Consider the following 26,474-nt stretch of genomic DNA (forward strand, 5'->3'; position numbering starts at 1 on the left):
GGGGGAGAGACAGGGAGGGCCCAGGACGCACAAGAGAGGCAACGGGGCCCCAGTGGCCCAGGACTCACCGCGACTCTCGCTCTCAGCGCTGCTGGCACAATTTAGCCGTTCAGATGCTTCTTTCCCCTCCTCTCCTCCCTGCCTCTTCTGCAGCTCCAGACTCTAGGCCGTCCTCCACCTGAAGAGAATACGTGGGTGTCTTACAGCTCTTACCAGATGAGGCTTCCTAGGCACGTAGCCTAGCTCGCTCGTGCACTACACGCCCGTACCCAACTCCGGGTTACGCGTACAGACCCTACGGTGCACGTTGGTGGCCTGGCCCGCTGCGGGCTATGAAGGGGGATCCTTCCTCCCCCACCTGCATGGACAGGCTCTCTCTTGCCTGCGGCAGGAAGGCAGCTGGCAGCCAGAGCACCTTCAGTTTCTTCTTCTTTACCTTTCGTTGGCGTCTCCAGCTTCAGCTGAGGCAGCTCCTGTCCGCAGCCGGGAAGGGCTTTGTCTATCCCTTTTCGGCCCTGCGCTGCGAGGACGGCGAGGACGGGCAGAGAGAAGCCACGCGAGCCTGAGACGGCCGCAGGCAACGGCATCCCCGGGGGAAGGACAGACAACCACGTCCTCAGCACGGTCTCTGGGAGAGGGAAAGAAGAAACAGTGACCGTCATTACCGTCGATCGACCCTGGCCAAAGCCTCTCCTTCCGCAGGGGCTTCTGGACACACCGCTCCCTCCCCACGCTACTGCTAAGGGCCCCTGCGCCAAGGGGGAATCCAGTGCGCTTGAGGGACGGCTTGCTGCCTTCACGACAGGGCCTGGGGGCGGCCTAAGGCTATGCAGCACGCTTATGGGGAGGTGCCGGAGCTGGGGGCAGGCGCACGGGGCAAGGGGTGCCCGGGGAGGCTGAGCGGGACCTCCGGTGGGCCGGGGAGGCGGCCATCATCTGCGCCCTGGGCACGGGGAAAAGGTCATCGTCCTCCTCCTTTCCCTCTTCCCTTCTGTCAGCTCCCGGGGAACTCACCGCTTCTCGGGAAGCGGCCGCACCCGCAAGCCCCCAGTAATCAACACGAAGCCAACCCCAAAAATACACCTCGCGTACCGTACGCGCCACGGCCGCCCGGCACCCGAGCGCCGGAAGACTGCGCCTCCCGCCATGCCCGGCGAACCACGTGACAGGGCCGGCAGCCACTGCGCCAGGAATACAGCTCCCGGCATGCTCTGCGGCACAACCCGGCCGCCCGGCAGCCGCAAGGACTACAGCTCCCGGCATGCTCTGCGGCACAACCCGGCCGCCCGGCGGCCGGTTTGATGCGGAGCCACCCAGCATCCCTGCGAGCACAGCTGCAGGCGCAACAGCAGTTACGCAGCCACAACTAGGCACTAAACAAAGGCTTTCCAACACTGGAGGTCTAGAACAGGTAGACATTAGCACAGAAGCACAAGGGGCTCCGTCACCCTGCACAAATCTCCCCGTGCCTACACACGCACACGTTCAGAAGTTAGTTATCAGAAAACGCCCGACTCAGCCATTTGCCACAGTCACGAGACTCACGACATGATAACACGACATGACACACGAGGTGGGCTCAGAGTTTTAAGGCAAGAAATACCTCCCACGCCCCCCACCCGAGATCTTTCAGGGTCCACACCTGCCATCGCCCCGCACCAAACCTACCCGGCCAAAGGCTTTCAGGTGGCCCGAAACACTGTACACAGAAAATAACCAGGGACAGACCTGCATTGTTCGGAAGCGAACGATGCCCGACCGGGGCTCCTCTGCGGGGCACGGAGCCCCCCGGCCCCGCCCGGAGACACACACCCGCCCCCCGCTGCCCGAACTCACCCACCAGCGCTCTCCGGCCCCCGGACACGGCCGCGCTGCTCTCTCAGGCGGCTGCCGCAGGCGAGGCTCGGGCACCGCCAGGCCTCCAGGCGTCCCGAGGGGCTGCCGGCCACCGCAGGGGATGGCTGCCGGCGGCCGGACCGCCGCGGCGCTCCCCGCCCAGCTCCCAGCAGGCTCCGCCGGCCGCGGGCTTCCCACGCCGGGCCGCAGAGGGGCCCCGGCACCGCACAGGGACGCCTCGCGACCCGGCCGCCACACGCACCGGCCCTTCGGCCTCCACACGCACCGCTCCCGCCCCCGCTCCGACGCGCCGCGCACGCGCCACCGGAAGCCCGAGCCCCGCGGGGCGGCCCTTAAAGGGCGGCCGGAAGGAACGGCCCCCACCGGCCCCGCCACCGCGCCCAGCCGGTGAGCGCCAGCGCCCCCTGCTGGCCGGGCCGCGCTCAGCTCGCGAGGGCGCCGAGGGCCGGGCGGGGCGGGACGCGCCGGCTCGGGGCCAGCGCCTTCTCGGAGCGAGCGGGAAACCCCTGCGGGCCCCGGTCACGGCCGGGCACAGCCGCGCGCCCTCCGAGAGCTGCTGAACGCGGCTGCCGCTCGTGACACATACCGAGCCGTCTGCGACGGGAGCGGGCATAGGAGGAAGGGGCCGGCGGCCGCGGCGCCCTGGCCCCAGGCGGGGGGGGGGGGGCTGGGGCCCGGGGGGCCGCCCCCCTACTCACAGTTCCCTCACAGTTCCCTCACAGTTCCCTCACAGTTCCCTCACAGTTCCCTCACAGTTCCCTCACAGTTCCCTCACAGTTCCCTCACAGTTCCCTCACAGTTCCCTCACAGTTCCCTCACAGTTCCCTCACAGTTCCCTCACAGTTCCCTCACAGTTCCCTCACAGTTCCCTCACAGTTCCCTCACAGTTCCCTCACAGTTCCCTCACAGTTCCCTCACAGTTCCCTCACAGTTCCCTCACAGTTCCCTCACAGTTCCCTCACAGTTCCCTCACAGTTCCCTCACAGTTCCCTCACAGTTCCCTCACAGTTCCCTCACAGTTCCCTCACAGTTCCCTCACAGTTCCCTCACAGTTCCCTCACAGTTCCCTCACAGTTCCCTCACAGTTCCCTCACAGTTCCCTCACAGTTCCCTCACAGTTCCCTCACAGTTCCCTCACAGTTCCCTCACAGTTCCCTCACAGTTCCCTCACAGTTCCCTCACAGTTCATCCCATGGACGGAACCGGGACCTACTGTGAGGCACTGGGAAAGAAGTGGGAGGAAGCCGGGACAGACCAATATAGCCCAGTATGGACTAGACCAATATAGCCCAGTATGGACTAGACCAATATAGCCCAGTATGGACTGGAGGGAACTGCGAGGGAACCGCGAGAGAACCCCACAGAACAAACCATGGGGCACGAGAAGGCAGAGAATTAAGAATTAGGGACAGGGAGCCAGAAAAAAAAAAAGAAAAAAACCAAAGGGAGACAGAGAGCAAAAGGAATCGCAATGCGTACGGAGAGAAGAGAGAAACAATTCTAGCATAGGGTCACGCGGGAGCCAGGGACAGCAAGATGGAGAAAGGACAGAAGCTACAGGCTACAGGGCAGAGAGGGAAGAATTAATGAATAGACACAGAGAGCTGGGCAGAAAGACATGGAGAAAGGCTAAAGATCACACGGCCTACAGGGAAGAGAGAAGAGAGGGAGGAATTTTAAAAACAGGGGCAAGAAGCCAGAGAGAGGGAGAGAGAAGCAACAATAAAATGGGGACAAGCCACAGGGCAGCGAGGAGGGAATCAATGAATAAGAACACGAGACCAAAGAGAACACAATGTAGAATGGAAAAAAGGAACAGCGGCCTACAGGGAAGGAGGAATTAAAGATCAGGGACTGGGAGGCAGACAGAGACACATGAAGAAACAAGTGGAAAAAAAAAAAACAACAAACAAACCAACAGCAATGGGCTACAAAGACAGAGAGGGAGGAAATGAGGAAATAAAACATCGCAGCAAGGAGCTGGACAGAGAGAGATGAGGACAAACAAATAGCACGGGTCCACGTGACAGAGAACGTGGAATTAGAACACAGAGAGAGGGAGCCGGACAGAGAGAGAGGCCGAGAGAAACATCTAGACAGGCTACAGCGGGCAGAGGCAGGAATTAAAACCTAGGGACAGGGAGCTGGACAGAGAGAGATGGAGGTCACAGGGAACAGCGGTGGCTGCAGGAAGAACAGGAATTCATGAATAGGGAAAGGGAGCTGGACAGAGAAGAACTCAGAAAGGCAAGAACAGTAGCAGGGTACAGAGCAGAGAAGACAAATTAAAAAGCACGGGGGGAGCGTTGAGGCAGACAGAGAGAGATTAAGAAAAAAGTCACGGGCTACGTGGCAAAGAGGGAGGAATTCAGAAACGAGGATGGGAACCAAGGGAGAGTGTGCTGGTGAAGGATAACGGGCATTAAAAGTGAGGGACGGGGAGCTGGGAAAAGCGAGGCAGAGAAAAACAGAATCACAGAGAGAATCACACAAAGCCAAAAAAGAAGAAACTGAACAACAGGAACAGGTGTAACCAAAGCGATGAAATCAACCAACCAGAGACGGTGTTCCATTACGGGAACATGGAGCGTACCAATCAGCGCACCTGTCGATCTGCATTTTAGTGCCTAGGCGATCGTTAATGTCAGCAGAACAACAGACAACATGCTTCTGTCAGAAAAGGATGACAAAACGCGGTTTCGCTTAGCGGACTGAGAAAACTAGCCAAGACTGCCAAGAGTAAGAGCCGAGAAGCTAAAAGGTAATTCCGGCAGGGGGAGATCGCGACCACCGACTCACAGACCACCACCGACCCAAGTAACACCACCTACTCAGAAGAGAACAACGGAAGAGGACAACCGAGCCTGCGCAGTGATTGACATACGGAACGAGCAAGTTTGTACCCATCGCTAGACAAGACAATAATGACTATGTATGAGTATGTAAAATTTTCATCTACAAATTGTACAGGAAAGGTGCGTGAGGTACGCACGCCAGGAGGAGCGATCCCCCGTGCATCCGGCGCCGTGAATATAGAATGCCTGCTCTTTAATACTAAATTGGTGTTGAGGAGTCGTTTCCGATTTTAACGCGTTTTTCGGTAACACAGGGAGTCAGATCAAGAGAGCCAGAGAACAACAAAACACCGACAGGCTACAGGACAGAGCAGGAGGAAAAAAAAAAAAACGGAGCCAGAGCCAGGCAGAGAGAGGCGGAGAAAGAAAAAGGAGCCACAGGCTACAGGACAGAGAGAGGGAGGACTGAAAAGATGGGGAGGCAGGGAGACACTCAGAGCGAGATGGAGAAAGAAGGTGCGGGGGGGGGGGGGGGGGGGGGCGCAAAAAAAAAAAGTAAATTTTGCAGCAGGTAAGGAAAGAGAGGGGGCCGGGGGAGAGACAGGGAGGGCCCAGGACGCACAAGAGAGGCAACGGGGCCCCAGTGGCCCAGGACTCACCGCGACTCTCGCTCTCAGCGCTGCTGGCACAATTTAGCCGTTCAGATGCTTCTTTCCCCTCCTCTCCTCCCTGCCTCTTCTGCAGCTCCAGACTCTAGGCCGTCCTCCACCTGAAGAGAATACGTGGGTGTCTTACAGCTCTTACCAGATGAGGCTTCCTAGGCACGTAGCCTAGCTCGCTCGTGCACTACACGCCCGTACCCAACTCCGGGTTACGCGTACAGACCCTACGGTGCACGTTGGTGGCCTGGCCCGCTGCGGGCTATGAAGGGGGATCCTTCCTCCCCCACCTGCATGGACAGGCTCTCTCTTGCCTGCGGCAGGAAGGCAGCTGGCAGCCAGAGCACCTTCAGTTTCTTCTTCTTCACCTTTCGTTGGCGTCTCCAGCTTCAGCTGAGGCAGCTCCTGTCCGCAGCCGGGAAGGGCTTTGTCTATCCCTTTTCGGCCCTGCGCTGCGAGGACGGCGAGGACGGGCAGAGAGAAGCCACGCGAGCCTGAGACGGCCGCAGGCAACGGCATCCCCGGGGGAAGGACAGACAACCACGTCCTCAGCACGGTCTCTGGGAGAGGGAAAGAAGAAACAGTGACCGTCATTACCGTCGATCGACCCTGGCCAAAGCCTCTCCTTCCGCAGGGGCTTCTGGACACACCGCTCCCTCCCCACGCTACTGCTAAGGGCCCCTGCACCAAGGGGGAATCCAGTGCGCTTGAGGGACGGCTTGCTGCCTTCACGACAGGGCCTGGGGGCGGCCTAAGGCTATGCAGCACGCTTATGGGGAGGTGCCGGAGCTGGGGGCAGGCGCACGGGGCAAGGGGTGCCCGGGGAGGCTGAGCGGGACCTCCGGTGGGCCGGGGAGGCGGCCATCATCTGCGCCCTGGGCACGGGGAAAAGGTCATCGTCCTCCTCCTTTCCCTCTTCCCTTCTGTCAGCTCCCGGGGAACTCACCGCTTCTCGGGAAGCGGCCGCACCCGCAAGCCCCCAGTAATCAACACGAAGCCAACCCCAAAAATACACCTCGCGTACCGTACGCGCCACGGCCGCCCGGCACCCGAGCGCCGGAAGACTGCGCCTCCCGCCATGCCCGGCGAACCACGTGACAGGGCCGGCAGCCACTGCGCCAGGAATACAGCTCCCGGCATGCTCTGCGGCACAACCCGGCCGCCCGGCAGCCGCAAGGACTACAGCTCCCGGCATGCTCTGCGGCACAACCCGGCCGCCCGGCGGCCGGTTTGATGCGGAGCCACCCAGCATCCCTGCGAGCACAGCTGCAGGCGCAACAGCAGTTACGCAGCCACAACTAGGCACTAAACAAAGGCTTTCCAACACTGGAGGTCTAGAACAGGTAGACATTAGCACAGAAGCACAAGGGGCTCCGTCACCCTGCACAAATCTCCCCGTGCCTACACACGCACACGTTCAGAAGTTAGTTATCAGAAAACGCCCGACTCAGCCATTTGCCACAGTCACGAGACTCACGACATGATAACACGACATGACACACGAGGTGGGCTCAGAGTTTTAAGGCAAGAAATACCTCCCACGCCCCCCACCCGAGATCTTTCAGGGTCCACACCTGCCATCGCCCCGCACCAAACCTACCCGGCCAAAGGCTTTCAGGTGGCCCGAAACACTGTACACAGAAAATAACCAGGGACAGACCTGCATTGTTCGGAAGCGAACGATGCCCGACCGGGGCTCCTCTGCGGGGCACGGAGCCCCCCGGCCCCGCCCGGAGACACACACCCGCCCCCCGCTGCCCGAACTCACCCACCAGCGCTCTCCGGCCCCCGGACACGGCCGCGCTGCTCTCTCAGGCGGCTGCCGCAGGCGAGGCTCGGGCACCGCCAGGCCTCCAGGCGTCCCGAGGGGCTGCCGGCCACCGCAGGGGATGGCTGCCGGCGGCCGGACCGCCGCGGCGCTCCCCGCCCAGCTCCCAGCAGGCTCCGCCGGCCGCGGGCTTCCCACGCCGGGCCGCAGAGGGGCCCCGGCACCGCACAGGGACGCCTCGCGACCCGGCCGCCACACGCACCGGCCCTTCGGCCTCCACACGCACCGCTCCCGCCCCCGCTCCGACGCGCCGCGCACGCGCCACCGGAAGCCCGAGCCCCGCGGGGCGGCCCTTAAAGGGCGGCCGGAAGGAACGGCCCCCACCGGCCCCGCCACCGCGCCCAGCCGGTGAGCGCCAGCGCCCCCTGCTGGCCGGGCCGCGCTCAGCTCGCGAGGGCGCCGAGGGCCGGGCGGGGCGGGACGCGCCGGCTCGGGGCCAGCGCCTTCTCGGAGCGAGCGGGAAACCCCTGCGGGCCCCGGTCACGGCCGGGCACAGCCGCGCGCCCTCCGAGAGCTGCTGAACGCGGCTGCCGCTCGTGACACATACCGAGCCGTCTGCGACGGGAGCGGGCATAGGAGGAAGGGGCCGGCGGCCGCGGCGCCCTGGCCCCAGGCGGGGGGGGGGGGGCTGGGGCCCGGGGGGCCGCCCCCCTACTCACAGTTCCCTCACAGTTCCCTCACAGTTCCCTCACAGTTCCCTCACAGTTCCCTCACAGTTCCCTCACAGTTCCCTCACAGTTCCCTCACAGTTCCCTCACAGTTCCCTCACAGTTCCCTCACAGTTCCCTCACAGTTCCCTCACAGTTCCCTCACAGTTCCCTCACAGTTCCCTCACAGTTCCCTCACAGTTCCCTCACAGTTCCCTCACAGTTCCCTCACAGTTCCCTCACAGTTCCCTCACAGTTCCCTCACAGTTCCCTCACAGTTCCCTCACAGTTCCCTCACAGTTCCCTCACAGTTCCCTCACAGTTCCCTCACAGTTCCCTCACAGTTCCCTCACAGTTCCCTCACAGTTCCCTCACAGTTCCCTCACAGTTCCCTCACAGTTCCCTCACAGTTCCCTCACAGTTCCCTCACAGTTCCCTCACAGTTCCCTCACAGTTCCCTCACAGTTCCCTCACAGTTCCCTCACAGTTCCCTCACAGTTCCCTCACAGTTCCCTCACAGTTCCCTCACAGTTCCCTCACAGTTCCCTCACAGTTCCCTCACAGTTCCCTCACAGTTCCCTCACAGTTCCCTCACAGTTCCCTCACAGTTCCCTCACAGTTCCCTCACAGTTCCCTCACAGTTCCCTCACAGTTCCCTCACAGTTCCCTCACAGTTCCCTCACAGTTCCCTCACAGTTCCTCACAGTTCATCCCATGGACGGAACCGGGACCTACTGTGAGGCACTGGGAAAGAAGTGGGAGGAAGCCGGGACAGACCAATATAGCCCAGTATGGACTAGACCAATATAGCCCAGTATGGACTAGACCAATATAGCCCAGTATGGACTGGAGGGAACTGCGAGGGAACCGCGAGAGAACCCCACAGAACAAACCATGGGGCACGAGAAGGCAGAGAATTAAGAATTAGGGACAGGGAGCCAGAAAAAAAAAAAGAAAAAAACCAAAGGGAGACAGAGAGCAAAAGGAATCGCAATGCGTACGGAGAGAAGAGAGAAACAATTCTAGCATAGGGTCACGCGGGAGCCAGGGACAGCAAGATGGAGAAAGGACAGAAGCTACAGGCTACAGGGCAGAGAGGGAAGAATTAATGAATAGACACAGAGAGCTGGGCAGAAAGACATGGAGAAAGGCTAAAGATCACACGGCCTACAGGGAAGAGAGAAGAGAGGGAGGAATTTTAAAAACAGGGGCAAGAAGCCAGAGAGAGGGAGAGAGAAGCAACAATAAAATGGGGACAAGCCACAGGGCAGCGAGGAGGGAATCAATGAATAAGAACACGAGACCAAAGAGAACACAATGTAGAATGGAAAAAAGGAACAGCGGCCTACAGGGAAGGAGGAATTAAAGATCAGGGACTGGGAGGCAGACAGAGACACATGAAGAAACAAGTGGAAAAAAAAAAAACAACAAACAAACCAACAGCAATGGGCTACAAAGACAGAGAGGGAGGAAATGAGGAAATAAAACATCGCAGCAAGGAGCTGGACAGAGAGAGATGAGGACAAACAAATAGCACGGGTCCACGTGACAGAGAACGTGGAATTAGAACACAGAGAGAGGGAGCCGGACAGAGAGAGAGGCCGAGAGAAACATCTAGACAGGCTACAGCGGGCAGAGGCAGGAATTAAAACCTAGGGACAGGGAGCTGGACAGAGAGAGATGGAGGTCACAGGGAACAGCGGTGGCTGCAGGAAGAACAGGAATTCATGAATAGGGAAAGGGAGCTGGACAGAGAAGAACTCAGAAAGGCAAGAACAGTAGCAGGGTACAGAGCAGAGCAGACGAATTAAAAAGCACGGGGGGAGCGTTGAGGCAGACAGAGAGAGATTAAGAAAAAAGTCACGGGCTACGTGGCAAAGAGGGAGGAATTCAGAAACGAGGATGGGAACCAAGGGAGAGTGTGCTGGTGAAGGATAACGGGCATTAAAAGTGAGGGACGGGGAGCTGGGAAAAGCGAGGCAGAGAAAAACAGAATCACAGAGAGAATCACACAAAGCCAAAAAAGAAGAAACTGAACAACAGGAACAGGTGTAACCAAAGCGATGAAATCAACCAACCAGAGACGGTGTTCCATTACGGGAACATGGAGCGTACCAATCAGCGCACCTGTCGATCTGCATTTTAGTGCCTAGGCGATCGTTAATGTCAGCAGAACAACAGACAACATGCTTCTGTCAGAAAAGGATGACAAAACGCGGTTTCGCTTAGCGGACTGAGAAAACTAGCCAAGACTGCCAAGAGTAAGAGCCGAGAAGCTAAAAGGTAATTCCGGCAGGGGGAGATCGCGACCACCGACTCACAGACCACCACCGACCCAAGTAACACCACCTACTCAGAAGAGAACAACGGAAGAGGACAACCGAGCCTGCGCAGTGATTGACATACGGAACGAGCAAGTTTGTACCCATCGCCATCGCTAGACAAGACAATAATGACTATGTATGAGTATGTAAAATTTTCATCTACAAATTGTACAGGAAAGGTGCGTGAGGTACGCACGCCAGGAGGAGCGATCCCCCGTGCATCCGGCGCCGTGAATATAGAATGCCTGCTCTTTAATACTAAATTGGTGTTGAGGAGTCGTTTCCGATTTTAACGCGTTTTTCGGTAACAGTTTTGGCACCCCAGGTGGGAACCTGCTTTTGAATCTCGACGGATCCGTGGGATCGTGGGACCTGCAGCCGGCCCCGAGGAATTCTCCGGGAGAGCTTCCGATCCCCGGGCCAGAGAATTCTGAGCAAGATCCCCTGGATTGAGGTAAACAAGGCATTCTTTGAAGAAGAAACTTAGGTAGAATAATACGTGGGGTTAGTTTCCCACATAGGATAGGATAGCGGGTTTGAGTCCCACAGGCCTGCCCGTAAGGCGCGGCGAAAGCCACGCAGGGTCGGGGCCAAGAGGTGCCTCGGTTGGTAAGTCTCTGCTAGGCGAAAGCCTGTGGAGCGGGACCCGAGGGTAGGGGAGTCTTCAACAGGGGGTTGAAGTCTCCAGGGATATCTAGCAGGGGGCTACAGATCCCAGTGGCAGATTTCCAGTGAGACCTCTAACGGGGGTTGGAGTCCCTCTGACTACTATTTGCGATAGCGCACAATCACAACTACTAGTTGACTGGGAGACGGGAGCATTACTGAGTAGGAAACCTATCCCACAGAGAACACCTTTGCAATGTATTTTGAAGCACTGGAAAGACGTCGGGGGCGGTGACCCACTAACTCGGAAACCATTAATTGAATATTGCAATCATTGGTGGCCAACGTATCAATTGGAAGGTGGGCACAAATGGCCAGAACATGAGACATTGCAATATCGTACCATCTTGCAATTAATGTTGTTTTGTAAAAAGGGAAGGCAAATGGGAAGAAGTGGCATATGTTGATTTGTTCTTTACACCGTGGAATCATCCCGAGCAGCAGAAACAGCGTGAGGTATGTCCACAAGATTCTACGGCAATGTTTCTGAAAAGAGGAAAACGTGGTGAGAACTTGAAAGAGTGTTGCTCTACTTGTGATACTGGATACTTCGCTTGATGAAACTGACAAGAAAATAGTACTGAATACAGCCAGAAGGCAGGTGCAGGGAGCACATGCTAACGGGAATTTACAGAGAACAATGAATAAGAATTTTCCATCTACAAATCCCGAGTGGGACCCTAATCAGCCAGGACCCAGGGGAATGTTGACTAGATGTCAGAGAGAGATTTTATTTGGAGTAAGACAAGCAATGCCAAAAGCAATAAATTGGTCAAAATTTATGAAGTGAGACAAGAATTAAGTGAGTCCCCTTCAGCCTTTATGGAAAGACTGAAGGTGACCACCAGAAAATATACTCATTTGAACCCAGAAAAACCAGAAAAAGCAATTCAGCTGGTCTCTATATTCATAAGACAATCAGCCCCAGATGGGGGCGGGGGGAGAGAAAACAACCTTCAGAAACTAGAACAACCTGAATCCAGAGATCTGGGTTAAATGCTTGAAGTAGCTTGGCATGAAGGAGACCAGGGGAATCAACCCTAGCTGAACACCTGGTTACACTGAAGCTACGGAATGAAGAAATAGAATTTTTGGTAGATACGGGAGCCACTTATTTGGTATTGAATACACGTGAAGAGAAATTTGATCATAAATCAGTAGATGTTGCTAGCGCAACAGGGCAAAGAAAAATTAGCCCCTCTCAGAGCCATTAAAGTTTAAATTGGAGAAGCAATGGGCAACTCACCAGTTTCTGCATATGCCTGAATGTCCACTGCCTCTGTTATGACGAGATCTATTAGGTCAATTAGATGCTCAAGTAACTTTTAAAGATGGAGAGATTAAATCACTAATACCAGAATCAAAAGCCACAGAGGCGAGAGCGTTTATGTTACAGGATTCCTCCAGGGAGGAACAGGTTCCCAAGGAAGTGGAAAACGTAGTAATTCCTTTGGTTTGAGCGAGCGGAGCTCCGGAGCGATCTAAGTGGGCAGAGCCGGTAAAAGTAACCTTAAAGCTTGGAGCCAAGCCCGTAAGACAAAAACAATACCCTATTAAGCGAGAGGCTCGAAAAGGATTACAGAAGTTAATTATAAAATTTTTCAGAATATGAGCTTTTAGTGGAATGTGAATCAGAATATAGTACTCCTGTGTCGCCAGTAAAGAAATCTAGAGGCAAAGAGTATTAGCTAGTTCACGATTTAAGGGCTATAAATCAGGTGGTCCAAGATATACATCCGGTAGTAGCTAATCCATACACTTTACTGACCTCTTTTAAAGGAGGAGCATAAATGGTTTACTGTACTAGATTTGAAGGACGCCTTCTTTTGCATACCTCCAGGCATAAAAAGTCAAAGCCTATTTGCTTTGCAATGGGAAAGCCCCACCACAGAATGAAAGACACAGCTACCATGGACCGTACTTCCACAAGGATTTAAAAATAGTCCTACGATACTTGAGACTCAGCTGGCAAAAAAAAATTAGAGATATAGAAAAAACAGAACCCAGGGAGAGGCATCTTGTTACAGAATGCGGATGACATTCTGATAGCGGCACAAAGTAAAGAAAAATGTTTTGAAATTTTTAAATTTTCTGGGCCAAGGAAGATGCGGAGTTTCCAGAAACAAAACCCAAATAGGAAAAGAAGCAGCCATTTATTTAGGATTTGAAATATCTCAAAGACAAAGACAATTAGAAAGTGAAAAGAAAGAAACTATTTGTCAAATTCCCGAACCTAGCAGCCCGAAGGAACTGAGAGCTTTTCTGAAAACAATGAAATAGCATCAGCTCTGGATTCTGAACTGTAGACTGTATGTAAAACCATTATTTGAGGCATTGAAAGACTCAAAAGGATAAATATTTAACCTGGACGCCCGGATGCCAAACGGCATTCAAAGAACTGAAAAGAGCCTCGATGATGGCCCCTGCATTAGGCCTACCTGATTTCGCTAAACCTTTTCAGTTGTTTGTCCACGAAAGACAACATTTAGCCCTTGGAGTGCTGACACAGCGACTGGGAACCTGGAAGAGACCTGTGGGCTACTTCTCCAAACAACCTGACCACGCGAGTAAAAGATGGCCTAGGTGTTTACGGGCAGTAGCAACAACAGCGCTGCCGATCCGGGAAGCCCCAAAGTTAACAATGGGACAGAAGATGACAGTATATGTCCCGCACATAGCGGTGACTGTTTTAGAACAAAAGGGGGGTCGTTGGCTATCCCTTAGCAGAATGTTGAAATATCAAGTTGTTCTGTTAGAACAAGACGATGTGGAATCGAAGACTACTGCTATACTGAATCCTGCTATGTTTTTAACAACAGAAAACCTTACGGACAATTTAGAACACGATCGCTTGCTAACTATTGAACAAGTCTATTCCAGCAGACCAGACCTGAGACACAAACCTCTGGGAAAATCCTGATCTGGAGTTGTTTACAGATGGAAGAAGCTCTGGGCGAGAAGAGAAGCGAATGGCCGGATATGCTGTCGTTATCGCCGCCGAGGGAATGGAGTCAGGGGTGCTGCCTGCAAACACCTCAGCACAGAAAGCAGTATTGGTAGCATTGAAGCGAGCTCTGCGAATGGCAGAAGGACAAAGGATAAATATCTAGACTGATTCCAAACGTGCATTTGGTGTGATCCACGATCATGGAGCTATTGGGAAGGAGAAAGGACTGCCATCAGCCCAAGAATCATCAATACAGCATAAAGAAGAAATTCTCCAACTTCCGGAAGACGTGCAGAAACCAAAAGAAGTGGCGGTAAAGCGTTGCAAAGCTCATCAATTTGGCCAGACGGCTGTAAACATAAGCAAACGACTGACCGATAAAGCTGCAAAGAGGACTGCAGAGCAAGGTATCCTTGCACTAGTACCAGTAAAACAGATCAGAATTCCAAAGTTGAAACCGAGATATAATAAATTGGATGAGCAATTAGCAGAACAATTGGAAGCATCACAAAACACAGAGAGATGGTAGGTAACACCAGAAAAACAAGTAATAACAACAACCACCCCACAAGTTATGACAGAACTTGCAAAAGAAAACCATGAGCAAACACATTAGGCTGTAGGCGCTACGGTTTTGAGTTTAAAAACATCTGTAGCGTGTGTAGGCACGACAAGAATAGTTAAACCCATAGTAGCTAAGTGTCCAATCTGTCCTAGAAATAATCCCCTGAACCAAAGGAAACAACCTTTAGGAGTAACAAAACAAAAAATTCTCCCGGAAATTATTAGCAAATTAAGTTCTCTGAGTTACCCAGACAAAATAGATAGAGCAGTATTTGTCAGTGCTGATTGACAAATTTTCTAGATGGCCAGCAGCTTTCTCGTGCTGCACCGACAAAGCTAGAGTAGTAGTTAAGACGTTGCTGAAGGAAATAATACCAAGATTTAGAGTGCCAACGGGAATGTCCTCTGATAGAGCACCACATTTTTTTGCAGAGGTACTTCAACAAATTAATAAAATTTTGGGTAGAAAATGGGACCTGCATACACCCTGGAGACCACAATCAAGTGAAAAATTTCAGAACATGAAGCAAACACTAAACTGACATAGTGGAATATTATTGATCTAGGATGGAAGTATTGAGAAAATTATTATTTCAGAACTTCCAAACAGGGGAAATGTAACCAAAGTGATGAAATCAACCAGAGACGGTGTTCCATTATGGGAACATGGAGCGTACCAATCAGCGCATCTGTCGATCTGCATTTTAGTGCCTAGGCGATCGTTAATGCGAACAGAACAACAGACAACGTGCTTCTGTCAGAAAAGGATGACAAAACGCGGTTTCGCTTAGCGGACTGAGAAAACTAGCCAAGACTGCCAAGAGTAAGAGCCGAGAAGCTAAAAGGTAATTCCGGCAGGGGGAGATCGCGACCACCGACTCACAGACCACCACCGACCCAAGTAACACCACCTACTCAGAAGAGAACAACGGAAGAGGACAACCGAGCCTGCGCAGCGATTTACATACGGAACGAGCAAGTTTGTACCAATCAGCAGACAGGACAATAATGAATATATATGAATACGTAAAACATTGATCTACAAATTGTACGGGAAAGGTGCGTGAGGTACGCACGCCAGGAGGAGCGATCCCCCGTGCATCCGGCGCCACGAATAAAGAATGCCTGCTCTTTAATACTAAATTGGTGTTGAGGAGTCGTTTCCGATTTTAACGCGTTTTTCGGTAACACAGGGAGTCAGATCAAGAGAGCCAGAGAACAACAAAACACCGACAGGCTACAGGACAGAGCAGGAGGAATAAAAAAAAAAAAAACGGAGCCAGAGCCAGGCAGAGAGAGGCGGAGAAAGAAAAAGGAGCCACAGGCTACAGGACAGAGAGAGGGAGGACTGAAAAGACGGGGAGGCAGGGAGACACTCAGAGCGAGATGGAGAAAGAAGGTGCGGGGGGGGGGGGGGGGGGGGCGCAAAAAAAAAAAGTAAATTTTGCAGCAGGTAAGGAAAGAGAGGGGGCCGGGGGAGAGACAGGGAGGGCCCAGGACGCACAAGAGAGGCAACGGGGCCCCAGTGGCCCAGGACTCACCGCGACTCTCGCTCTCAGTGCTGCTGGCACAATTTAGCCGTTCAGATGCTTCTTTACCCTCCTCTCCTCCCTGCCTCTTCTGCAGCTCCAGACTCTAGGCCGTCCTCCACCTGAAGAGAATACGTGGGTGTCTTACAGCTCTTACCAGATGAGGCTTCCTAGGCACGTAGCCTAGCTCGCTCGTGCACTACACGCCCGTACCCAACTCCGGGTTACGCGTACAGACCCTACGGTGCACGTTGGTGGCCTGGCCCGCTGCGGGCTATGAAGGGGGATCCTTCCTCCCCCACCTGCATGGACAGGCTCTCTCTTGCCTGCGGCAGGAAGGCAGCTGGCAGCCAGAGCACCTTCAGTTTCTTCTTCTTTACCTTTCGTTGGCGTCTCCAGCTTCAGCTGAGGCAGCTCCTGTCCGCAGCCGGGAAGGGCTTTGTCTATCCCTTTTCGGCCCTGCGCTGCGAGGACGGCGAGGACGGGCAGAGAGAAGCCACGCGAGCCTGAGACGGCCGCAGGCAACGGCATCCCCGGGGGAAGGACAGACAACCACGTCCTCAGCACGGTCTCTGGGAGAGGGAAAGAAGAAACAGTGACCGTCATTACCGTCGATCGACCCTGGCCAAAGCCTCTCCTTCCGCAGGGGCTTCTGGACACACCGCTCCCTCCCCACGCTACTGCTAAGGGCCCCTGCGCCAAGGGGGAATCCAGTGCGCTTGAGGGACGGCTTGCTGCCTTCACGACAGGGCCTGGGGGCGGCCTAAGGCTATGCAGCACGCTTATGGGGAGGTGCCGGAGCTGGGGGCAGGCGCACGGGGCAAGGGGGGCCAGGGGAGGCTGAGCGGGACCTCCGGTGGGCCGGGGAGGCGGCCATCATCTGCGCCCTGGGCACGGGGAAAAGGTCATCGTCCTCCTCCTTTCCCTCTTCCCTTCTGTCAGCTCCCGGGGAACTCACCGCTTCTCGGGAAGCGGCCGCACCCGCAAGCCCCCAGTAATCAACACGAAGCCAACCCCAAAAATACACCTCGCGTACCGTACGCGCCACGGCCGCCCGGCACCCGAGCGCCGGAAGACCGCGCCTCCCGCCATGCCCGGCGAACCACGTGACAGGGCCGGCAGCCACTGCGCCAGGAATACAGCTCCCGGCATGCTCTGCGGCACAACCCGGCCGCCCGGCAGCCGCAAGGACTACAGCTCCCGGCATGCTCTGCGGCACAACCCGGCCGCCCGGCGGCCGGTTTGATGCGGAGCCACCCAGCATCCCTGCGAGCACAGCTGCAGGCGCAACAGCACTTACGCAGCCACAACTAGGCACTAAACAAAGGCTTTCCAACACTGGAGGTCTAGAACAGGTAGACATTAGCACAGAAGCACAAGGGGCTCCGTCACCCTGCACAAATCTCCCCGTGCCTACACACGCACACGTTCAGAAGTTAGTTATCAGAAAACGCCCGACTCAGCCATTTGCCACAGTCACGAGACTCACGACATGATAACACGACATGACACACGAGGTGGGCTCAGAGTTTTAAGGCAAGAAATACCTCCCACGCCCCCCACCCGAGATCTTTCAGGGTCCACACCTGCCATCGCCCCGCACCAAACCTACCCGGCCAAAGGCTTTCAGGTGGCCCGAAACACTGTACACAGAAAATAACCAGGGACAGACCTGCATTGTTCGGAAGCGAACGATGCCCGACCGGGGCTCCTCTGCGGGGCACGGAGCCCCCCGGCCCCGCCCGGAGACACACACCCGCCCCCCGCTGCCCGAACTCACCCACCAGCGCTCTCCGGCCCCCGGACACGGCCGCGCTGCTCTCTCAGGCGGCTGCCGCAGGCGAGGCTCGGGCACCGCCAGGCCTCCAGGCGTCCCGAGGGGCTGCCGGACACCGCAGGGGATGGCTGCCGGCGGCCGGACCGCCGCGGCGCTCCCCGCCCAGCTCCGAGCAGGCTCCGCCGGCCGCGGGCTTCCCACGCCGGGCCGCAGAGGGGCCCCGGCACCGCACAGGGACGCCTCGCGACCCGGCCGCCACACGCACCGGCCCTTCGGCCTCCACACGCACCGCTCCCGCCCCCGCTCCGACGCGCCGCGCACGCGCCACCGGAAGCCCGAGCCCCGCGGGGCGGCCCTTAAAGGGCGGCCGGAAGGAACGGCCCCCACCGGCCCCGCCACCGCGCCCAGCCGGTGAGCGCCAGCGCCCCCTGCTGGCCGGGCCGCGCTCAGCTCGCGAGGGCGCCGAGGGCCGGGCGGGGCGGGACGCGCCGGCTCGGGGCCAGCGCCTTCTCGGAGCGAGCGGGAAACCCCTGCGGGCCCCGGTCACGGCCGGGCACAGCCGCGCGCCCTCCGAGAGCTGCTGAACGGGGCTGCCGCTCGTGACACATACCGAGCCGTCTGCGACGGGAGCGGGCAGAGGAGGAAGGGGCCGGCGGCCGCGGGGCCCTGGCCCCAGGCGGGGGGGGGGGGGGGGCTGGGGCCCGGGGGGCCGCCCCCCTACTCACAGTTCCCTCACAGTTCCCTCACAGTTCCCTCACAGTTCCCTCACAGTTCCCTCACAGTTCCCTCACAGTTCCCTCACAGTTCCCTCACAGTTCCCTCACAGTTCCCTCACAGTTCCCTCACAGTTCCCTCACAGTTCCCTCACAGTTCCCTCACAGTTCCCTCACAGTTCCCTCACAGTTCCCTCACAGTTCCCTCACAGTTCCCTCACAGTTCCCTCACAGTTCCCTCACAGTTCCCTCACAGTTCCCTCACAGTTCCCTCACAGTTCCCTCACAGTTCCCTCACAGTTCCCTCACAGTTCCCTCACAGTTCCCTCACAGTTCCCTCACAGTTCCCTCACAGTTCCCTCACAGTTCCCTCACAGTTCCCTCACAGTTCCCTCACAGTTCCCTCACAGTTCCCTCACAGTTCCCTCACAGTTCCCTCACAGTTCCCTCACAGTTCCCTCACAGTTCCCTCACAGTTCCCTCACAGTTCCCTCACAGTTCCCTCACAGTTCCCTCACAGTTCCCTCACAGTTCCCTCACAGTTCCCTCACAGTTCATCCCATGGACGGAACCGGGACCTACTGTGAGGCACTGGGAAAGAAGTGGGAGGAAGCCGGGACAGACCAATATAGCCCAGTATGGACTAGACCAATATAGCCCAGTATGGACTGGAGGGAACTGCGAGGGAACCGCGAGAGAACCCCACAGAACAAACCATGGGGCACGAGAAGGCAGAGAATTAAGAATTAGGGACAGGGAGCCAGAAAAAAAAAAAGAAAAAAACCAAAGGGAGACAGAGAGCAAAAGGAATCGCAATGCGTACGGAGAGAAGAGAGAAACAATTCTAGCATAGGGTCACGGGGGAGCCAGGGACAGCAAGATGGAGAAAGGACAGAAGCTACAGGCTACAGGGCAGAGAGGGAAGAATTAATGAATAGACACAGAGAGCTGGGCAGAAAGAGATGGAGAAAGGCTAAAGATCACACGGCCTACAGGGAAGAGAGAAGAGAGGGAGGAATTTTAAAAACAGGGGCAAGAAGCCAGAGAGAGGGAGAGAGAAGCAACAATAAAATGGGGACAAGCCACAGGGCAGCGAGGAGGGAATCAATGAATAAGAACACGAGACCAAAGAGAACACAATGTAGAATGGAAAAAAGGAACAGCGGCCTACAGGGAAGGAGGAATTAAAGATCAGGGACTGGGAGGCAGACAGAGACACATGAAGAAACAAGTGGAAAAAAAAAAAAAAAACCAACAGCAATGGGCTACAAAGACAGAGAGGGAGGAAATGAGGAAATAAAACATCGCAGCAAGGAGCTGGACAGAGAGAGATGAGGACAAACAAATAGCACGGGTCCACGTGACAGAGAACGTGGAATTAGAACACAGAGAGAGGGAGCCGGACAGAGAGAGAGGCCGAGAGAAACATCTAGACAGGCTACAGCGGGCAGAGGCAGGAATTAAAACCTAGGGACAGGGAGCTGGACAGAGAGAGATGGAGGTCACAGGGAACAGCGGTGGCTGCAGGAAGAACAGGAATTCATGAATAGGGCAAGGGAGCTGGACAGAGAAGAACTCAGAAAGGCAAGAACAGTAGCAGGGTACAGAGCAGAGCAGACGAATTAAAAAGCACGGGGGGAGCGTTGAGGCAGACAGAGAGAGATTAAGAAAAAAGTCACGGGCTACGTGGCAAAGCAGGAGGAATTCAGAAACGAGGATGGGAACCAAGGGAGAGTGTGCTGGTGAAGGATAACGGGCATTAAAAGTGAGGGACGGGGAGCTGGGAAAAGCGAGGCAGAGAAAAACAGAATCACAGAGAGAATCACACAAAGCCAAAAAAGAAGAAACTGAACAACAGGAACAGGTGTAACCAAAGCGATGAAATCAACCAACCAGAGACGGTGTTCCATTATGGGAACATGGAGCGTACCAATCAGCGCACCTGTCGATCTGCATTTTAGTGCCTAGGCGATCGTTAATGTCAGCAGAACAACAGACAACATGCTTCTGTCAGAAAAGGATGACAAAACGCGGTTTCGCTTAGCGGACTGAGAAAACTAGCCAAGACTGCCAAGAGTAAGAGCCGAGAAGCTAAAAGGTAATTCCGGCAGGGGGAGATCGCGACCACCGACTCACAGACCACCACCGACCCAAGTAACACCACCTACTCAGAAGAGAACAACGGAAGAGGACAACCGAGCCTGCGCAGTGATTGACATACGGAACGAGCAAGTTTGTACCCATCGCTAGACAAGACAATAATGACTATGTATGAGTATGTAAAATTTTCATCTACAAATTGTACAGGAAAGGTGCGTGAGGTACGCACGCCAGGAGGAGCGATCCCCCGTGCATCCGGCGCCGTGAATATAGAATGCCTGCTCTTTAATACTAAATTGGTGTTGAGGAGTCGTTTCCGATTTTAACGCGTTTTTCGGTAACAGTTTTGGCACCCCAGGTGGGAACCTGCTTTTGAATCTCGACGGATGCGTGGGATCGTGGGACCTGCAGCCGGCCCCGAGGAATTCTCCGGGAGAGCTTCCGATCCCCGGGCCAGAGAATTCTGAGCAAGATCCCCTGGATTGAGGTAAACAAGGCATTCTTTGAAGAAGAAACTTAGGTAGAATAATACGTGGGGTTAGTTTCCCACATAGGATAGGATAGCGGGTTTGAGTCCCACAGGCCTGCCCGTAAGGCGCGGCGAAAGCCACGCAGGGTCGGGGCCAAGAGGTGCCTCGGTTGGTAAGTCTCTGCTAGGCGAAAGCCTGTGGAGCGGGACCCGAGGGTAGGGGAGTCTTCAACAGGGGGTTGAAGTCTCCAGGGATATCTAGCAGGGGGCTACAGATCCCAGTGGCAGATTTCCAGTGAGACCTCTAACGGGGGTTGGAGTCCCTCTGACTACTATTTGCGATAGCGCACAATCACAACTACTAGTCGACTGGGAGACGGGAGCATTACTGAGTAGGAAACCTATCCCACAGAGAACACCTTTGCGATGTATTTTGAAGCACTGCAAAGACGTCGGGGGCGGTGACCCACTAACTCGGAAACCATTAATTGAATATTGCAATCATTGGTGGCCAACGTATCAATTGGAAGGTGGGCACAAATGGCCAGAACATGAGACATTGCAATATCGTACCATCTTGCAATTAATGTTGTTTTGTAAAAAGGAAAGGCAAATGGGAAGAAGTGGCATATGTTGATTTGTTCTTTACACCGTGGAATCATCCCGAGCAGCAGAAACAGCGTGAGGTATGTCCACAAGATTCTACGGCAATGTTTCTGAAAAGAGGAAAACGTGGTGAGAACTTGAAAGAGTGTTGCTCTACTTGTGATACTGGATACTTCGCTTGATGAAACTGACAAGAAAATAGTACTGAATACAGCCAGAAGGCAGGTGCAGGGAGCACATGCTAACGGGAATTTACAGAGAACAATGAATAAGAATTTTCCATCTACAAATCCCGAGTGGGACCCTAATCAGCCAGGACCCAGGGGAATGTTGACTAGATGTCAGAGAGAGATTTTATTTGGAGTAAGACAAGCAATGCCAAAAGCAATAAATTGGTCAAAATTTATGAAGTGAGACAAGAATTAAGTGAGTCCCCTTCAGCCTTTATGGAAAGACTGAAGGTGACCACCAGAAAATATACTCATTTGAACCCAGAAAAACCAGAAAAAGCAATTCAGCTGGTCTCTATATTCATAAGACAATCAGCCCCAGATGGGGGCGGGGGGAGAGAAAACAACCTTCAGAAACTAGAACAACCTGAATCCAGAGATCTGGGTTAAATGCTTGAAGTAGCTTGGCATGAAGGAGACCAGGGGAATCAACCCTAGCTGAACACCTGGTTACACTGAAGCTACGGAATGAAGAAATAGAATTTTTGGTAGATACGGGAGCCACTTATTTGGTATTGAATACACGTGAAGAGAAATTTGATCATAAATCAGTAGATGTTGCTAGCGCAACAGGGCAAAGAAAAATTAGCCCCTCTCAGAGCCATTAAAGTTTAAATTGGAGAAGCAATGGGCAACTCACCAGTTTCTGCATATGCCTGAATGTCCACTGCCTCTGTTATGACGAGATCTATTAGGTCAATTAGATGCTCAAGTAACTTTTAAAGATGGAGAGATTAAATCACTAATACCAGAATCAAAAGCCACAGAGGCGAGAGCGTTTATGTTACAGGATTCCTCCAGGGAGGAACGGGTTCCCGAGGAAGTGGAAAACGTAGTAATTCCTTTGGTTTGAGCGAGCGGAGCTCCGGAGCGATCTAAGTGGGCAGAGCCGGTAAAAGTAACCTTAAAGCCTGGAGCCAAGCCCGTAAGACAAAAACAATACCCTATTAAGCGAGAGGCTCGAAAAGGATTACAGAAGTTAATTATAAAATTTTTCAGAATATGAGCTTTTAGTGGAATGTGAATCAGAATATAGTACTCCTGTGTCGCCAGTAAAGAAATCTAGAGGCAAAGAGTATTAGCTAGTTCACCATTTAAGGGCTATAAATCAGGTGGTCCAAGATATACATCCGGTAGTAGCTAATCCATACACTTTACTGACCTCTTTTAAAGGAGGAGCATAAATGGTTTACTGTACTAGATTTGAAGGACGCCTTCTTTTGCATACCTCCAGGCATAAAAAGTCAAAGCCTATTTGCTTTGCAATGGGAAAGCCCCACCACAGAATGAAAGACACAGCTACCATGGACCGTACTTCCACAAGGATTTAAAAATAGTCCTACGATACTTGAGACTCAGCTGGCAAAAAAAAATTAGAGATATAGAAAAAACAGAACCCAGGGAGAGGCATCTTGTTACAGAATGCGGATGACATTCTGATAGCGGCACAAAGTAAAGAAAAATGTTTTGAAATTTTTAAATTTTCTGGGCCAAGGAAGATGCGGAGTTTCCAGAAACAAAACCCAAATAGGAAAAGAAGCAGCCATTTATTTAGGATTTGAAATATCTCAAAGACAAAGACAATTAGAAAGTGAAAAGAAAGAAACTATTTGTCAAATTCCCGAACCTAGCAGCCCGAAGGAACTGAGAGCTTTTCTGAAAACAATGAAATAGCATCAGCTCTGGATTCTGAACTGTAGACTGTATGTAAAACCATTATTTGAGGCATTGAAAGACTCAAAAGGATAAATATTTAACCTGGACGCCCGGATGCCAAACGGCATTCAAAGAACTGAAAAGAGCCTCGATGATGGCCCCTGCATTAGGCCTACCTGATTTCGCTAAACCTTTTCAGTTGTTTGTCCACGAAAGACAACATTTAGCCCTTGGAGTGCTGACACAGCGACTGGGAACCTGGAAGAGACCTGTGGGCTACTTCTCCAAACAACCTGACCACGCGAGTAAAAGATGGCCTAGGTGTTTACGGGCAGTAGCAACAACAGCGCTGCCGATCCGGGAAGCCCCAAAGTTAACAATGGGACAGAAGATGACAGTATATGTCCCGCACATAGCGGTGACTGTTTTAGAACAAAAGGGGGGTCGTTGGCTATCCCTTAGCAGAATGTTGAAATATCAAGTTGTTCTGTTAGAACAAGACGATGTGGAATCGAAGACTACTGCTATACTGAATCCTGCTATGTTTTTAACAACAGAAAACCTTACGGACAATTTAGAACACGATCGCTTGCTAACTATTGAACAAGTCTATTCCAGCAGACCAGACCTGAGACACAAACCTCTGGGAAAATCCTGATCTGGAGTTGTTTACAGATGGAAGAAGCTCTGGGCGAGAAGAGAAGCGAATGGCCGGATATGCTGTCGTTATCGCCGCCGAGGGAATGGAGTCAGGGGTGCTGCCTGCAAACACCTCAGCACAGAAAGCAGTATTGGTAGCATTGAAGCGAGCTCTGCGAATGGCAGAAGGACAAAGGATAAATATCTAGACTGATTCCAAACGTGCATTTGGTGTGATCCACGATCATGGAGCTATTGGGAAGGAGAAAGGACTGCCATCAGCCCAAGAATCATCAATACAGCATAAAGAAGAAATTCTCCAACTTCCGGAAGACGTGCAGAAACCAAAAGAAGTGGCGGTAAAGCGTTGCAAAGCTCATCGATTTGGCCAGACGGCTGTAAACATAAGCAAACGACTGACCGATAAAGCTGCAAAGAGGACTGCAGAGCAAGGTATCCTTGCACTAGTACCAGTAAAACAGATCAGAATTCCAAAGTTGAAACCGAGATATAATAAATTGGATGAGCAATTAGCAGAACAATTGGAAGCATCACAAAACACAGAGAGATGGTAGGTAACACCAGAAAAACAAGTAATAACAACAACCACCCCACAAGTTATGACAGAACTTGCAAAAGAAAACCATGAGCAAACACATTAGGCTGTAGGCGCTACGGTTTTGAGTTTAAAAACATCTGTAGCGTGTGTAGGCACGACAAGAATAGTTAAACCCATAGTAGCTAAGTGTCCAATCTGTCCTAGAAATAATCCCCTGAACCAAAGGAAACAACCTTTAGGAGTAACAAAACAAAAAATTCTCCCGGAAATTATTAGCAAATTAAGTTCTCTGAGTTACCCAGACAAAATAGATAGAGCAGTATTTGTCAGTGCTGATTGACAAATTTTCTAGATGGCCAGCAGCTTTCTCGTGCTGCACCGACAAAGCTAGAGTAGTAGTTAAAACGTTGCTGAAGGAAATAATACCAAGATTTAGAGTGCCAACGGGAATGTCCTCTGATAGAGCACCACATTTTTTTGCAGAGGTACTTCAACAAATTAATAAAATTTTGGGTAGAAAATGGGACCTGCATACACCCTGGAGACCACAATCAAGTGAAAAATTTCAGAACATGAAGCAAACACTAAACTGACATAGTGGAATATTATTGATCTAGGATGGAAGTATTGAGAAAATTATTATTTCAGAACTTCCAAACAGGGGAAATGTAACCAAAGTGATGAAATCAACCAGAGACAGTGTTCCATTACGGGAACATGGAGCGTACCAATCAGCGCACCTGTCGATCTGCATTTTAGTCCCTAGGCGATCGTTAATGCGAACAGAACAACAGACAACGTGCTTCTGTCAGAAAAGGATGACAAAACGCGGTTTCGCTTAGCAGACTGAGAAAACTAGCCAAGACTGCCAAGATTAAGAGCCAAGAAGGTAAAAGGTAATTCCGGCAGGGGGAGATCGCGACCACCGACTCACAGACCACCACCGACCCAAGTAACAGAAGAGAACAACGGAAGAGGACAACCGAGCCTGCGCAGCGATTTACATACGGAACGAGCAAGTTTGTACCAATCAGCAGACAGGACAATAATGAATATGTATGAATACGTAAAACATTGATCTACAAATTGTACGGGAAAGGTGCGTGAGGTACGCACACCAGGAGGAGCGATCCCCCGTGCATCCGGCGCCGCGAATAAAGAATGCCTGCTCTTTAATACTAAATTGGTGTTGAGGAGTCGTTTCTGATTTTAACGCTTTTTTCGGTAACACAGGGAGTCAGATCAAGAGAGCCAGAGAACAACAAAACACCGACAGGCTACAGGACAGAGCAGGAGGAAAAAAAAAAAAAACGGAGCCAGAGCCAGGCAGAGAGAGGCGGAGAAAGAAAAAGGAGCCACAGGCTACAGGACAGAGAGAGGGAGGACTGAAAAGATGGGGAGGCAGGGAGACACTCAGAGCGAGATGGAGAAAGAAGGTGCGGGGGGGGGGGGGGGGGGGGGGCGCAAAAAAAAAAAGTAAATTTTGCAGCAGGTAAGGAAAGAGAGGGGGCCGGGGGAGAGACAGGGAGGGCCCAGGACGCACAAGAGAGGCAACGGGGCCCCAGTGGCCCAGGACTCACCGCGACTCTCGCTCTCAGCGCTGCTGGCACAATTTAGCCGTTCAGATGCTTCTTTCCCCTCCTCTCCTCCCTGCCTCTTCTGCAGCTCCAGACTCTAGGCCGTCCTCCACCTGAAGAGAATACGTGGGTGTCTTACAGCTCTTACCAGATGAGGCTTCCTAGGCACGTAGCCTAGCTCGCCCGTGCTGGAGCTGGGGGCAGGCGCACGGGGCAAGGGGGGCCAGGGGAGGCTGAGGGGGAGCTCTGGTGAGCTGGGGAGTCGGCCATCTTCTGCACCCAGAAGCTGCAGGGGGAAAAGGTCATCATCCTCCTCCTCCTTTCCCTCTTCC

The 26,474-nt window shown here is 53.4% G+C and overlaps 1 long non-coding RNA gene across 3 annotated transcripts; it reads right to left on the reverse strand.

Moving 5' to 3' along the window:
• Positions 1-71: 71 nt before the first annotated feature.
• LOC142051269 (uncharacterized) lies at positions 72-26,230 on the reverse strand. 3 transcript variants are annotated; one of them, XR_012658379.1, is made up of 6 exons: positions 26,146-26,230; positions 15,829-15,938; positions 5,680-5,871; positions 5,312-5,421; positions 437-628; positions 72-178 (listed from the first exon to the last, which is right to left on the reverse strand). It is a non-coding gene; the product is annotated as an uncharacterized LOC142051269 (long non-coding RNA). The 3 variants fall into 3 exon arrangements; XR_012658380.1 differs by lacking the exon at positions 26,146-26,230 and adding an exon at positions 16,197-16,262; XR_012658381.1 differs by lacking the exon at positions 437-628 and having other exon boundaries at positions 26,146-26,225.
• Between the last annotated feature and the right edge of the window lie 244 nt (positions 26,231-26,474).

This window comes from Phalacrocorax aristotelis, unplaced genomic scaffold (genome assembly GCF_949628215.1).
Source record: "Phalacrocorax aristotelis unplaced genomic scaffold, bGulAri2.1 scaffold_92, whole genome shotgun sequence".
NCBI classification, from domain to species: domain Eukaryota; kingdom Metazoa; phylum Chordata; class Aves; order Suliformes; family Phalacrocoracidae; genus Phalacrocorax; species Phalacrocorax aristotelis.